The sequence below is a fragment of the Heptranchias perlo genome, chromosome 1 (assembly GCF_035084215.1).
Source record: "Heptranchias perlo isolate sHepPer1 chromosome 1, sHepPer1.hap1, whole genome shotgun sequence".
Taxonomy (NCBI): domain Eukaryota; kingdom Metazoa; phylum Chordata; class Chondrichthyes; order Hexanchiformes; family Hexanchidae; genus Heptranchias; species Heptranchias perlo.
Window position 1 is genome coordinate 98,076,844 of NC_090325.1, and position 13,532 is coordinate 98,090,375.

General features: G+C 48.6%; 1 long non-coding RNA gene across 1 annotated transcript in view; it reads left to right on the plus strand.

Annotated features, from left to right (window-relative positions):
- The window catches only part of LOC137335091 (uncharacterized), a 35,081-nt gene extending 24,854 nt beyond the window's left edge, over nt 1-10,227 (plus strand). The window contains exon 3 of the long non-coding RNA XR_010966340.1: nt 10,071-10,227. This is a non-coding gene — a long non-coding RNA (uncharacterized lncRNA). The remainder of the gene's footprint in view (nt 1-10,070) is intronic.
- Nucleotides 10,228-13,532: the final 3,305 nt, after the last annotated feature.

Sequence of the window (13,532 nt, forward strand, 5' to 3'; positions counted from 1 at the left end):
AGGCCATGGCCACTGGCGGTGCTGGAGGGATCGATGATGAGGGTCTCTGTATACTTAATCTTCCTTCTCGCTTCCCACTTCTCCCTCATCCCACAATCTTTACTGACTCATGTGCTGCTGATGGTGTAAGCACGCACGTCTTACTTTCTCCTCTCCCCTCACCACAACCCAACCCTTGTCCCTTTGTCATTTCAGATACCCAAGAACTGGAACCTGCCCAGTCAGTGGGGGCAGAGGAAGAAGACAGTGATGATGAAGACACACCATCACTCGATCTTATACTCACAACCACCAGCTCAGACTGACACTGCGGATGGTTTAGAGGCTAGGATAGCGAAGGGATCTGCATACGATAAGGCAGGAGCCATGGCAGGCCGAAAGGATACTGTAGGTGCCAGCTCGCCAGAGGACAAGGCCACACACCTAGTACTGCTGCAGAGGTGTCAGATGACGACTTCTATGGGCCAGGCTACAGAAGAAAGCTGATGGGCGTACACAACCAAATGCCTGGTGCACTGGAAAGCCCGCCAGAAAGCCTGCGCATAATGTCAAGGAGCATGGAGTCCAGCTCCAACTTGGCACAGGGGTTTGCACAATGCTTGGAGCCCATCCTTTCGCTCATGGAATGGGTGGTCATCTCCATCAGCACCCTGTGGAACCCACCATGATACAGCGTCTGATGACTGATGTCACAGCTTCCATTGCAGCACAAACATCTTCCATCCAAGGTCTGACTGCTGCCATCATGGCTCTGGGTACCACTGAGGAACAGGACTTCCAGGGCGTCACAGCAGTCCAGCAATCTGTTCTCCAAGAGATCACCATGATTGCTGAGGCGCCGCCCCGGGAGAGTGTCAGTGGTTCCATAGAACACGAACCTACTGTACTCTTTCAGGATGACAGCATTCCTATTCCCACCCCTGCTACTCTGCCAGTGCCCTTGCTGTTGCCTGTCAGCCAGCCAGACCAGACTGCTGCAGCCCAGGCTGAGATTGTGCAGTCTGAAGCCAGAGCTGCTCGAGGTCATCCTCCATGGCCATCTTCACACTCTTCAATTGAAGGTCAGCAGCCTTCCACCAGCCATGCTCCAGCCACTGGGGAAGCACCTCGTAGGAGCACTAGGGAAGGTAAAGGCACACGAAAGACATGTACTAAGGGAATGCACAAGGGTGAATAGTCTCATTTTGTTTGCATCATTTCATGGGTTAATTTATAAAAGTTGGTTTGATTTTGCATTTGGTGTTGGTTTTTATTTCTGCGATGAGCTGAGAGAGGAACCAATATGTAATCATAAGGAGGACGATTTGATGGTCATGAGAGAGGAAAGGTAAGGACTGTGGGACTGTTGGTGAATGGGGAGGTGTCGTTGAGGTTACTGGTATCGCTCATTAATAATCTGGTCACGTAGAGTCCTGGCAGAAAGATCCTGCCTACATTGTAGCCTCCCTTCCTCTTCCTCCACTTCCTGCTGCACTTCCTCCTCTTCTTCCTCCACCTCCTCCTCCTCTTGCTCACGGTCCTCAGGTTCTCATCTGGTGGGGGGTGGCAAGGGCTATTCCTTCATAATGGCCAGGTTGTGCAGCATGCAGCATACTACCACAAATCTTGATACCCGCTCAGCTGAATACTGCAGGCTTCCTCCAGAATGAACCAGGCAGCAGAAGAGTTGCTTGAGGACGCCGATTGTGTGCTCTACAATGTTCCATGTGGCAACATGGCTCTCATTGTAGGCCTGCTGTGCACGTGTTCCTGACTGGAGTCATAAGCCATTTCATGAGGGAATAACCATTGTCGCCCAGTAACCAACCTTTGACTTGCCCATGCTGGTTAAAATACAGGTGGAACAGAGGACTGCCACAGAATGAAGGAATCATGACTGCTGCCAGGATGGCGGGCATTGACCTGCATGTTGCGCTGCATGTGGTCGCACATCAGGGAGTGGAATCCCTTTCTGTTCATGAATATGCCCGAGTTCAGATGAGGAGTACGCATGGCAATGTGTATTCAGTCAGTAGCACCCTGCACCATGGGAAAGCCCGCAATCCAAGCAAAACCTTCTGCTCGCTCCTCCTGTTTGTCTTTGGCAAGAGGGAATGAGATGAATATGTTTCTAATTGTATCAAGAGCCTCAGTGCCCTCCCTTATACAGCAGTGCACTGCAAACTGCGAGATGTTGCTTATATCTCCAGCAACAGCCTGAATCGAGCCAGAGCCATAAAAATTAATAGCCACAGTCACCTTGACAGCCACAGGCACTGCTGCCCTTGTCCTGCTTTGAGGCTGCAATTGTGGCTGCATCAGTTGATAAACTTCAGTCTCAACCTCTTTTGTAAACCGAAGACGCCTGATGCATTGGTCGTCGCTGAAGTTTAGGTAAGAAAATTGCTCCCTGAAGACCCTCCGCAGATATGGCCTCCTGCTGAGTGCCCTGCTCCTCCTCCTCCTCCTTGTTCTAACAGCGTGTCCTGCTCTGCGTGGCCTCTCTTCATTCTCCCAGTCATGTTCAATTCCCAGCGGAAGCCATACCAGGCCATCCATGTCTGGAAGCAACATTTTTTGGCAAAATATTTTAAATGACACAAAGAGTACAGCAAAACCAGCCAGACCAGTCTCCCTGTACAGTATTGAAACTTTACTCAAGTAGAGGAAACCTCCAAAAACATGAACAATTGGACCAGTAGCCAGAAGAAATAATCCAGCAACTAACCTGTAAGTACTTCATGATCCCTTTAAATAGCGCTGGTGAGGGGGTCCTTCATGCCCTTTAAGTTCTGATAAGCAGTGCAAGGTTAAGACAGGGTGTTGGCTGGATTGCGGAGTTCCAAAATAGCAGCATTGCCTTCAAATCAGCATTGCACACTGATCCGCGTCATAGTCTCCCTACTCTACATGCAGCTGGCGGTCGTTAGGTGCGCAAACCCACCCCTTTACTAAGATGGGATCCTGCGCACATCCCATCGGAAGTGTGCACATGCATCATGGACCCCATTTTCAGGACTTAGGTGTCTACATAGCTCCTAAAAAATGGGGGCTACACAGCCCAATCTCACACCCACTGAGTAATCAGTGTTCTGTATCCTGTCTTTGGGGGTCACTTTGTCTTTGGGTAATAGTGTATGATGGAAGATATCAATTCAGCCGCCCGTTATACATGTCTCTTGATTTTCACTTCCACAGAAGTCAATGAAAATGAAAATCAAGAGAGATGTAGAATGGGCGGCTGAATCAATAGCTTTACACAATCATCCGGTCAAAATTATCCCCTTTGATTTCCACTGCAGAGCAGCATGCTTTTCCACTCACCGTCATCCAGTAAAGATTTCTGGACCAAAATTCCTGCAGCAGCACCATAACATTCATACCTTGCCAATAACTAATATATTTTTTTATCAGAGCCATCAGCGTTACAGAAAAAAACAACAAGAGATCTTAGGATCTCCTTATCCCTATTAGTGCCAATACTAAAATATCATTGGGAGTCATAAGAACATAACAAATAGGAGCAGCAGTAGGCCAAATGGCCCCTCAAGCTTGCTCCGCCATTCAGTACGATCACGGCTGATCTTCAACCTCGACGCCACTTTCCCGCCCAATCCCCATATCCCTTGATTCCCTTAGAGTCCAAAAGTCTATCATAGAATCATCGAATGGTTACAGCACAGAAGGAGGTCATTCGGCCCATCGAGCCCGTGCCAGTTATCTGCAAGAGCTATCCAGCTAGTCCCACTTCCCTGCCCTTTCCCCGTAGCCCTACAGTTTTTTTCCCTTCGAGTAACTTTACAATTCACTTTTGAAAGCCATGATTGAGTTAGCCTCCACCACCCGTTCAAGCAATGCATTCCAGATGCGTAAAAAGTTACTCGCTGCGTAAAAAAGTTTTTCCTCATGTCACCTTTGGTTCTTTTGCCAATCATCTTAAATCTGTGTCCTCTGGTTCTCAACCCTTCCGCCAATGGGAACAGTTTCTCTCTATCTACCTCTCTGTCTAGACCCCTCATAATTTTGAACACTTCTATCAAATCTCCTCTCAACCTTCTCTGTTCTAAGAAGAACAACCCCAGCTTCTCCAGTTTATCCATGTAACTGAAGAACCTCATCCCTGGAATCATTCTAGTAAATCTTTTCTGCACTCTCTCTAAGACCTTCACATCCTTCCTAAAGTGCAGTGCCCAGAATTGGACTCCAGTTGTGGCCAAACCAGTGTTTTGTAAAAGTTCATCATAATTTCCTTGCTTTTGCACTCTATGCAACTATTTATAAAGCCCAGGACCCCGTTTGCTTTTTTAACCGCTTCCTCAGCCTGCCCTGCCACCTTCATTGATGTGTGCACATGAGCCCCTTGGTCTCTCTGTTCCTGCACTCACTTTAGAATTGTACCTTTTAATTTATATTTTCTCTCCTCACTCTTCCTACCAAAATGTATCACCTTGTACTTCTCTGCATTAAATTTCATCTGCCACCTGTCCACCCATTCCACCAGCCTGTCTATGTCCTCTTGAAGTCTATTACTATCCTCCTCTCTGTTCAGTACACTTCCAAGTTTATGTCATCTGCAAATTTTGAAATTGTGCCCTGTACACCCGAGTCCAGGGTGCAACGAAGGTTCACTAGATTGATTCCTGGGCTGAGAGGGTTGTCTTATGAGGAAAGATTGTGTAGAATGGGCAGTTCGATCACAATCTTGAATATACTCAACGACTGAGTATCCACAGCCCTCTGGGGTAGAGAATTCCAAATATTCACAACCCTCTGAGTGAAGAAATTCCTCCTCATCTCAGTCCTAAATGTTCAACCCCTTATGCTGAGACTATATCCCCTGGTTCTAGACTCTCCATCCAGGAGAAACATCCTCTCAGCATCAACCCTGTCATGCCCTCTTAGAATCTTATATGTTTCAATGAGATCACCCCTCATTCTTCTAAAATCCAGAGAGTATAGGCCCATTGTGCACAATCTTTCCTCATGGGACAACCCAGGAATCAATCTAGTGAACCTTTGTTGCACTGCCTCTAAGGCAAGCATATCCTTCCTTAGGTAAGGAGACCAAAACTGTACACAGTACTCCAGATGTGGTCTCACCAAAGCCCTGTACAATTGCAGCAAGACTTCCTTACTCTTGTACTCCAACCCCCTTGCAATAAAGGCCAACAATAAAATAATGAGGGGCATAGATAAGGTCGATAGTCAAAATCTTTTCCCAAAGGTAGGGGAGTCTATAACGAGGGGGCACAGATTTAAGGTGAGAGGGGAGAGATACAAAAGGATCCAGAGGGGCAATTTTTTCACTCAAAGGGTGGTGAGTGTCTGGAACGAGCTGCCAGAGGCAGTAGTAGAGGCGGGTACAATTTTGTCTTTTAAAAAGCATTTGGACAGTTACATGGGGAAGATGGGTATCGAGGGATATGGGCCAAGTGCAGGCAATTGGGACTAGCTTAGTGGTATAAACTGGGCGACATGGACATGTTGGGCCGAAGGGCCTGTTTCCATGTTGTAACTTCTATGATTCTATGATTCTATACAATTTGCCTTCCTAATTGCTTGCTGTACCTGCATGTTAACTTTCTATGTTTCATGTCCAAATCCCTCTGAACACCAACATTTATTAGTTTCTCACCATTTAAAAAAATATTCTGTTTTTCTATTTTTCCAACCAAAGTGAATAACCTTACATTTCCTCACATTATACTCCATCTGTCACCTTCTTGCCCACTCACTTAATCTGTCTACATTGCTTTGCAGACTCTGTCCTCCTCACCACTTTCCCACCTAGCTTTGTATTGTCAGCAAACTTGGATACATTACACTCAGTCCCTTCATCTATGTCATTAATATAGATTGTAAATAGCTGAGGCCCAAGCACCGATCCCTGCAGCACCCCACCAGTTACAACCTGCCAATCCGAAAATGACCCATTTATTCCTACTCTGCTTTGAGTTCCAGTTAGTATATATACTAAAAGAGATCTCATCCTGGTTGTATACCTACAGAATTCCTACAGCTGAATATGACCGGAGACAACAACAGTCTGATGAGAACTCATACCATCACATGGGGTCCGATATTAGGAGGGAGGCAGGTTGGCAGCGGGGGGTGACTGGGCGTGTGGGTAACCCGCCCAGTGAAATCGGTGGGTTCTCCATGCGATCGTAAGTAAATTGAAGCCACTTACCTTGGCTTCCAGGTTTTGCACTGGAAAGCTGCGCAGCAGGCAGACTGCGCACCCTCATCATTTGCTGTCAGCTGAAGGAGCCCTATTTAAAGGGGCAGTCCTCCACTGACTGATGCTGCAGAAAGGAGCCAAAATTACAGCATGGAGCAGCCCAGGAGGAAGGCTGCTCCTAGGTTTAATGATGCCTCACTCCATGTCTTACTAGATGGGGTGAGGAGGAGGAGGAGGAGGAGGGAGATCTTCCACCTGGCGGACGGGAGGAAATGGCCTGCCTCTGCCACCACAAAGGCCTGGCTCAAGGTGGCAGAGAAGGTAACCTGCAGCACCAACATATCATGCACCTGCATACAGTGCAGGAGGCACTTCAATGACCTGAGTAGGTCAGCCGAAGTGAGTGCTCTTACTCATTCCCCTACACTCTGTCTGGCACATCATCGCCCCCACCCCATATCTCCTTCTGCACTGCCAACACTACTCTATCACATCACTCCTCTCACCCACTGAACGCTCATCCTCATCTTACCTGCACTTCCTCACCTCCCCAGTACTCATCCCACCATTACCACTCAACCCAATCCTCATACAATCTCATGGCTCTGTCTCATACTCACCCTCTCATACATCTCTTTCATGGTCAGCCTCACCCCACCTGCCACTACCTATGCTGCAGCCACAGGGCATGCATCACATATGTGCAGTAGGAAGCGTAAGGCAAATGTGTCATGAGCATGAAGGGGATGCACAAGGGTGTATGAGGGTTTGTCATGGTTTTTACTTATATTTGATTTCTGATCAACTCACATTACATATTATATTGTCACCACTACTGCCATGTCTTGGCCATTCTTGACTGGCTTGTGCATTAATGCCCTTTCATGAGGTTCTCCATGAACACCCTTGTTGCCACCCATTGGGTCACCCTACAGTGGGTGTATGTGTAGTTGCACGACTACTTTGTGCAGGTTCCTGTGGCGCAGCACTGTGTTGTGTAGCTCCACGTGGCGGAGGTGGACAGCGTGCCTGGTGAGGCTGGTGATGTTGCTCGTCCTCCAATGGAGTGATGAATACAGCTATGGAACCCCTCACCTTCGCATCCTGACGGTTTGAGTGTGAGGGGGTCCGCAAAGTAGGTAAATGTGTTTGGACAGCAGAGTTTAGGGTATGATGTAATAATTTTGAGTGTGGAGACAACGGTGTGGCAGGCAAACTTTGTCTGAGGTGACAGAGTGCCCTGCTGCAATGAATGAGGTATTCCCCCAACTGTCAAGGAATCCTCTGCATCTCCCAATCGCTGCTGACTGAAACACGTCTGCAACAACAGGGAGTGTTTCCCACAGCATGGGAAACACGCTGAGGAGAGTCCAAAATCACATCCCTGCTAAAGGGCATAATTTTAGCACCCGCTATCGGGTGTGTTCCTGGCGGGGGGGCCCCGAAAATCGGGAAATCCCGGAGCGGGACCGGAGCCCGCCTCAAACCCGCGCACTTCCGGGTTCCCCACTGACGCGCTGCGTGCGCGCGCAGCCCCCGCTGGTGGGAATCCCGCAGGCAATTAAAGCAGCGGGATGCCACTTGACGCTATTTACTTTGCTTGTTGAGGTCATTAACTGACCTGATTAAGGGATTATGTGAGGAGGGGTGGGATTTTAAAGCAAACTGGGACTGTTTCCCACATTGGGGGAAACACTCCCAGTTCAAATGGACCTGTTGCAGCTGTCAGCCTGTGGCAGCTGCAAAGGTCCATTTGACAGGTGGGGGGGTGGGGAGACCCTCACTCATTGCAGGAGGCCACTCTGTCACTTGGGACAAAGTTTGGCCTCCACCACCCTCCTCCTGACAATCAAAGTCACCAACTTGCACACTTACCCCGGGGTCCAGACACATGTACCTACCTTGCGGACCCCCTCAGATGTACATCTTCCGGATGGGGGCCGCCATAGCTGCAGTCATGACCTCCTCGGAGGGCGAACAGCGTCACCAGACTCGCCATCCACGCCGTCCACCTCTGAGACGTGGAGCTCCACAACAGAGCGCTGTGACACATCCACCTGTACAGCGGGAGGGAGGGCTACCGCAGAGAGAGATGCGTCGCAGAGGGCACTACCCTCGCCACAAGGTCCACAGACTGAGGCTCAGCTTCCTGGACCTCTCTGAGCAGCAGTGCACACGGAGGCTCAGAGTCACTCAACATGTAGTCGTGGACATCTGCAGCCTCCTTCATGCCGAGCTGCTCCTGGCTGGCCCGAGCACCATTTTCTTACCTGTCGCTGTCAAAGTCACCACTGCCCTCAACAACTTCTCCTCCGCATCCTTCCAGGGTGCAACCGGGGACATCGCCGACGTCTCTCAGTCGTCTGCACAAAAGAGCCCTGCAAATACACCTACACCCACTCTGCAGTGACACAATGGGTGGCATCAGTTGTGGGTCTTCATAGTGATCCTCAGGAAAGGGCATTATTGCACAAACCAGACAAGATTCGCAAAGACATGGCAGTAGTGGTGCCAATATAATATGTAATGTGAGTTGCTCAGAAATTCAATATAAGTAACAACCATGACAAACCCTCAAACACCCTTGTGCATCCCCTTTATGCTCACGACACGTTTGCCTTACGCTGCCTACTGCACATATGTGATGCATGCCCTGTAGCTGCAGCACGGGTAGTGGCAGGTTGAGTGAGGCTGACCGTGAAAGAGATGCACGAGAGGGTGAGTATGAGATAGAGCCATGAGATTGTATGAAGATTGGGTTGAGTGGTAGTGGCGGGATGAGTACTGGCGAGGTGAGTAAGTGCAGATAAGATGAGGATGAGGTTTGAGTGGGTATGAGGGGTGATGTGACAGAGTAGTGTTGGCAGTGCAGAAGGAGATGTGCGGTGGGGGCGGTGATGTGGCAGACGGAGTGTAGGGGAAAGACTACGTGTACTCACTTCGGCTGACCTACTGAGGTCATTGGAGCAGGTGGGCGATATGTTGGTGGTGCAGGTGACCTCCTCTGCCACCTCGAGCCAGGCCTTCCTGGTGGCAGAGGCAGGCCGCTTCCTCCTGCCCGCCAGGGGGAAGATATCTGTCCTCCCCCTCCTCCTCACCCCGTGTATTGATACCTGGAGTGAGGCATCATTAAACTGTGAGCAGCCTTCCCCCTGGGCTGCTCCATGCTGTAATTTTTTCTATTTGTTGCAGCATCTGTCAGTGGAGGACTGCCCCTTTAAATAGAGCTCCTCCAGCTGACAGAGCTTACTGAGCATGCGCAGCCCGCCCGACGCGCAGATCAGCAGTGGAGAACCTGGAGGAGAAGGTAAGTGGATCCAATTGGGCTACGATCGCGCGGGGAGCTGACTGATTTCACCGGGCGCGTTACCCACGCACCCGATAGCCCCCCCCGCCGAGAACCCGCAGCCCTGGTAACATCGGGCCCAAAATCTCTTCCCAATGAGGTCTGTCAACGACCTCAAGTACCTCCCTAACTATCTAAACTGTCATCCCGCCGGCTTTAATTGCCAGTGGGAGTCCCGCATGCGGGGGGCTGCGCGCGCACTGATTCGCGTCATTGGGGAACCTGGAAGTGAGCGGGTTGGAGCCGGGCTCCGGACACGGTCCGGGATTCCCCAATTTTAGGAAACCCCCCCACCAAGAACGCACCCGCTCGGACATCCTAAAATTGACCCTATGATGTTTTTTGAAGATAGTGCATGAGTGTGTAAAGTCTTAAACATTCACCTGCTGGTTGCCAAATTGTGCTTGTTCAGAAACAGAAGTGCCCTTGGAGTTGGTTTCACTCACTCACTCAGTCACTCGTGAGTTTGGCACTGTCTCCTCATTCATGTGCTTGCTGAGATGGATATGGGTGAAGCTGGATCAATTTGCACTCGAGGCTTTACATTTCTCCTTCTTTCTGCAGACATCACTGCAAGTCAATGGGCCCAGCTGCAAGCCAAACTTAGACTGCATGTGCTGCTACATCTTTATGACATGATGTGGAGATGCCGGTGATTTTCCACATCGTTCACCTGAGGAAGAAGGTAGCCTCCGAAAGCTTGTGAATTTAAAATAAAATTGCTGGACTATAACTTGGTGTTGTAAAATTGTTTACATCTTTATGCAGCAGTACATTTGTTCCATTTCCAGCAACATAGCTGATGTTTCTGCGAATTCAAGATCTCAGACTGAGTGAAGTTATCATTTCTTGAAGTAACTAGCTCTCTCCCACAGAGCTGAAGTCTGAAAATCTGGCCAAAACTTACAGTGTAACTGCTGTGTTCAAACACCCCATCAGGTCATTATGCTAAACTCAGACAGGAACAATACATGAATGGAGGTGCGAGATGGCTAGTTGAAAAGCATGCATGTTAAGTAGCAGAAAACTGGTCCAACAAAAAGTTATTTTGTTTTAATGAGGAGACAACAATTGGATTTGCTGAATGATGTCAGGCTGATTCAATTCAGATTTGGAATGCAAGGCTTTTGAATTATCCAGTGTTGTTATATGAAAAGTGTTTGGTTATCAGGGGAAACATTGTTTGGACTCTAAAACACTTGTTTTAATAAATCACTGATAAGCTAGGTCCAACTGTAATTTTTAGCTATGCTTAGGTGAAAGTGCTCCAAAACTTTACTGATCACTGCCAAGAACTCTGAACATATGATTTACAATGTATGCCGCTAAGCTCAGACATCTGCTTTGGAGATCCAAAATTACTCTGAAATCAATCTCTGATCTGATCTCTGGTTCAACTAATGTACATTCTAACATTCCAGCAAGCCTAGAGTACTATGAAGTTTGATCATTACCTGCTCCGACTTATATTCTACTGGCTATGTAGTTCAACATCCTTTGGTGTTTGCTGCTCTGAATTGGTTGAACATGTATAAGGTTGAGTCCAATACGACTCAGGCCTCTTTCAACTTCATCCATAGTTATTTCAACACCATTCATGGAATAGGTGTGTTGTCCATTTTTTTCCACTTTCCACTTATCTGCAATAAATTGCATCTGCCATTGTTCTGCCCACTTACATATCTCATCCAACTCTGACACAACCACTTCTTCCCTGCTTGCTGCTGACTGAATACCATTTAGCATTTACGTCCACTGTGTCAATCGCCAATCTAGAACAAATAAGATTTTCATGTTCACTGCCTGGACGGTAATCTGGTGGAGCGGATCGGCCACCTGTTGTTGAACCTGCCTGATATTCATTCTGCCAGATTGCCGCCCATAGTGTAGAAAATACATTTCCAATTGCTTTTCAATATGGCAAGCAGCAGCAGGGCTACAGATTCACAGGAGGTTAGAGTACTGTGATGGTATTGGCAATATAAGAGATGAGTTTCCTCACCAAGTTACCCACAACATTCAAAAATATCCTATAATGGGAATCAGAGATTAAAAAATGGAAGCTGTAATCTGGTCAAAGAAATGATTTTATCACTTGGGGATATAGCCAGCTATATGACAGGACAATGAAAGAAAATAAATTGAGAAATATCTCTGCTGGGTGAAAAGTGATCAGTGAGAAACGGTTGGACTTGGCAAAATTTGACAGAGGGAGAAAAAAATGGAACATAATAGGCAAATTTAATGCGCATGTTATTATTAGTGTGTAAATAATAATAACCACCCGAAATCGGACCACTAGGCATCGGACACGACAACAGCAATCCAAGCCCAGTCGACCCTGCAAGGTCCTCCTCACTAACATCTGGGGACTTGTGCCAAAATTGGGAGAGCTGTCCCACAGGCTAGTCAAGCAACTGACTGACATAGCCATACTCACAGAATCATATCTTTCAGCCAACGTCCCAGACTCTTCCATCACCATCCCTGGGTATGTCCTCTCCCACCGGCAGGACAGACCCACCAGAGGTGGTGGTACAGTGATATACAGTCAGGAGGGAGTGGCCCTGGGAGTCCTTAACATTGACTCTGGACCCCATGAAATCTCATGGCATCAGGTCAAACATGGGCAAGGAAACCTCCTGCTGATTACCACCTACCGTCCTCCCTCAGCTGATGAATCAGTCCTCCTCCATGTTGAGCACCACTTGGAGGAAGCACTGAGGGTATCAAGGGCACAAAATGTACTCTGGGTGGGGGACTTCGATGTCCATCACCAAGAGTGGCTCGGTAGCACCACTACTGACCGAGCTGGCCGAGTCCTGAAGGACATAGCTGCCAGACTGGGCCTGCGGCAGATGGTGAGCGAACCAACACGAGGGAAAAACTTACTTGACCTCGTCCTCACCAATCTACCTGTCGCAAATGCATCTGTCCATGACTGTATTGGTAGGAGTGACCACCGCACAGTCCTCGTGGAGACGAAGTCCCGTCTTCGCACTGAGGACACCATCCAACGTGTTGTGTGGCACTACCACCGTGCTAAATGGGATAGATTCAGAACAGATCTAGCAGCTCAAAACTGGGCATCCATGAGGCACTGTGGGCCATCAGCAGCAGCAGAATTGTATTCTACTACAATCTGTAACCTCATGGCCCGGCATATTCCTCACTCTACCATTACCAACAAGCCAGGGGATCAACCCTGGTTCAATGAGGAGTGTAGAAGAACATGCCAGGAGCAGCACAAGGCATACCTAAAAATTAGGTGCCAACCTGGTGAAGCTACAACTCGGGACTACATGCACGCTAAACAGCGGAAGCAGCATGCTATAGACAGAGCTAAGCGATTCCACAACCAACGGATCAGATCCAAGCTCTGCAGTCCTGCCACATCCAGTCGTGAATGGCGGTGGACAATTAAACATCTAACGGGAGGAGGAGGCTCTGCAAACATCCCCATCCTCAATGATGGCGGAGTCCAGCACGTGAGTGCAAAAGACAAGGCTGAAGCGTTTGTAACCATCTTCAGCCAGAAGTGCCGAGTGGATGATCCATCTCGGCCTCCACCCGACATCCCCACCATCACAGAAGCCAGGCTTCAGCCAATTCGTTTCACTCCACGTGATATCAAGAAACGGCTGAGTGCACTGGATACAGCAAAGGCTATGGGCCCCGACAACATCCCAACTGTAGTGCTGAAGACTTCTGCTCCAGAACTAGCTGCGCCTCTAGCCAAGCTGTTCCTGTACAGCTACAACACTGGCATCTACCCGACAATGTGGAAAATTGCCCAGGTATGCCCTGTCCACAAAAAGCAGGACAAATCCAATCCGGCCAATTACCGCCCCATCAGTCTACTCTCAATCATCAGCAAAGTGATGGAAGGTGTCGTCGATAGTGCTATCAAGCGGCACTTACTCACCAATAACCTGCTCACCGATGCTCAGTTTGGGTTCCGCCAGGACCACTCGGCTCCAGACCTCATTACAGCCTTGGTCCAAACATGGACAAAAGCGCTGAATT